Genomic DNA, 2,900 nt, shown 5'->3' with positions numbered 1-2,900 from the left:
TTTTAATGACTTCTATCATTATGATTTTCAAAAAAAAAAAATGGCAAACTTTTTAGCAAGTCCCTATGGTTTATTGGTTTAACTTTTTCAATGTAGCCCACTCTACCATGTGACACTCTATTAGTGGGCCACATGGTAATTTGTGTAAAAAATTAACACGGTTAGATCAAAGTACCAAAGCTATAAACAGAAGAAAAATATAGGTATTGCATTGGACAAATTAAAAGTACAAATACCACATTGAAAATTTTAATAAAGTATAGGGGTAATTTCTGCCATTAACCCAATAGTTTATAAACAATAATAAAATTGATATAAAAATTAAATGTGACTTTAGTTAAAAGGAAAAAATATCAAAATTATACATGAAATTTGATTCAATATGTAATTTGATACATAAACTTTGATTGTGTTCAAATATAAACATGAAATATTCATTTTGATTCAATCATACACGGTTAAAAAAATTTATATCAGATAAAAATAATTATTTGTATATGCAGTATATAGAGAAATTAAACCAAAAATACAGATACCCTCAAAGTTACATTATTCTTTGTAAAAATGGTTTAAGACAGTAAAGTAGTTAATGTTCAGTTGAGGGTTGAGAGTGAAACAAACCCTAAAACAAGAGAGATAAGATCCGATAATCCACTAATCACCAAACTTATTCTTTTCATTAATTTCTGGTAAATTTCCTCTACTTTAGCGCGTGGTCTCCCTTAAAAAGAGGCAACACGTGTCAAATCATGATTAGTTAAGCCTTTATGGCTTCTATTTATTCCGCCAACTTTCAGCCCTCTCCTTACTAACTTACCCAGTTAGCCGTTATTTATTCTTTTGCCTTTTGTGTGTTGTCTGAGAAAAAATGGAAAGGAAGAAAATGACTCCGTCGTCGCCGCCGCCGTTGTCGTCGGCTGTTTTTATTTGTATAAGCTTTTTGGCGCTGATGATTTCACCGTCGGCTGCTCTCACTTGCAGTTCCCAGAAGTTTACCGAAAACCAAGTATATTCCAACTGCCTGGACCTCCCTTATCTTTCCTCTTACCTTCACTTCTCTTACAATTCTTCCACTTCTCTTAACAATTCTTCCAACACCACTCTCTCCATCGCCTTCATCGCCACACCTTCCAAATCGGGTGGTTGGATCGCATAGGCCATAAATCCAAAGGCCACCGGCATGGCGGGTTTACAATCCCTCGTCGGCTACAAGAACTCCACCACCGGCTCCGCCCAGGTTCATACCTTTGACGTCAGCTCCTACAGTTCAATTGTTGCCAAGGATCTGTCCTTCGAGGTCTGGGATAAGACGGCCGAGAGTAGAAGTGACGGGAGTTTGGCGATTTTCGCTAAAATTAAGGTTCCGGCGGATTTAGCGGCGAGTGGGAAGATTAATCAGGTTTGGCAAGTGGGTCCCAGCGTCGGAACCGATGGCAGGTTGGTGCCACATGTCTACGTTGGTAATAATTTGCAATCTAAAGGAACCTTGGATTTGAAAAGTGGACAGAGTAGCACTAGCTCTGGAGGAGACGACAGGCTCAAGAAGAAAAATGTGAGTTTCCTTTTTCTATAAATTATCACCATCTTTTTAAAGCTTTACAAAAAAAAACCCCAGAAATTGTTGTTTAGATTGATTTGGGTTTTTGATTAATTTGACAAAAAAAACTTCACTGATTCTAGATTCATGGGATTTTGAATGCTGTGAGTTGGGGAATATTGTTTCCACTTGGGGCCATGATTGCACGCTACAAAAGAACCTTTGAATCTGCAGATCCAGCCTGGTTTTATCTCCACGCCTTCTGTCAAGTATCAGCTTATGCCATAGGAGTTGCTGGCTGGGGAACTGGTCTTAAGCTCGGAAGTGAATCCCCAGGCATCACATATTCCACTCACAGAAATATTGGAATTGCCCTTTTCGTTCTTGCTACAGTGCAGGTATTTCTTCAATTACTAAATCTTTCATGCCCTTTTAACATTTTGGGTCATTCTTAGAATTGTGCGAATCAAGTTTAATTATGGTGGTGTGACACTGAAACTTGGGAACTTATTGTGTCTTTACTTGTTAGATTTTTGCCTTGTTTATAAGGCCCAAGAAAGATCACAAGTATAGATTCTACTGGAATGTTTACCACCACAGCTTTGGATACGCCATCCTTGTCCTTGGCATCTTCAATGTATTCAAGGGTATCAATATCTTGAAACCTGAAGACAAATGGAAAACAGCTTATATGATTGTGATTATTGCCTTGGGTGGTATTTCATTGCTGTTGGAAGCCATTACTTGGGTTGTCGTTTTGAAGAGAAAATCTAGAAAGTCCACCAAACCTTACGACGGATACAACAATGGCCAAAGTTGATGGCATCAGCAAGCCTCCAATTGCAGATTTTGTAACACCCTTGTCCTTTCTCATCCTTGTTGGGATGTTCTATTTCCAATTTTCAGTCTCTTGTATAATTGCTTGGTTCCAAATGTTGGTTTTTTTTAGCACTCGATCCTTAGTACGTGTTATATAGTTGTAGTATACCACTGAGTATTTCTGCCATCATTTTGTGTGTTTCTACTATTCGCCCAGACACCAATACGCACCATGTTCACCTAACCAAATTACAAGTCACCAAACCCTATTGTAACTGGAATTGAAAGATTGTTTTGACTTGAAGTGGTTTTAGACAGGGGACCCCCTCTTATTCCATGATTATAGGACTATACTGCTTTCGCTTTTTGGTCATTTTGGTTGCTTGCTTTGTGAGATACCCATGGGATGGGAGTGACCAAGTTTTAATTTCATTCCTTTACAACTTTATTATACAACCATTCCGATCAAAATCAATCACTACGACTATTTATCTAACTGACCTAAATAAGACTCGAACAACTTAAGATGTCGACATTTTCAAAA

The 2,900-nt window shown here is 37.8% G+C and overlaps 1 pseudogene; it reads left to right on the top strand.

Moving 5' to 3' along the window:
* Positions 1-805: 805 nt before the first annotated feature.
* LOC107954970 (cytochrome b561 and DOMON domain-containing protein At3g25290-like) lies at positions 806-2,693 on the top strand (annotated as a pseudogene).
* Positions 2,694-2,900: the final 207 nt, after the last annotated feature.

Source organism: Gossypium hirsutum, chromosome D07 (assembly GCF_007990345.1).
Source record: "Gossypium hirsutum isolate 1008001.06 chromosome D07, Gossypium_hirsutum_v2.1, whole genome shotgun sequence".
In the NCBI taxonomy this organism is placed as follows: Eukaryota; Viridiplantae; Streptophyta; class Magnoliopsida; order Malvales; family Malvaceae; genus Gossypium; species Gossypium hirsutum.
This window is presented reverse-complemented; position numbering and strand designations above follow the sequence as displayed.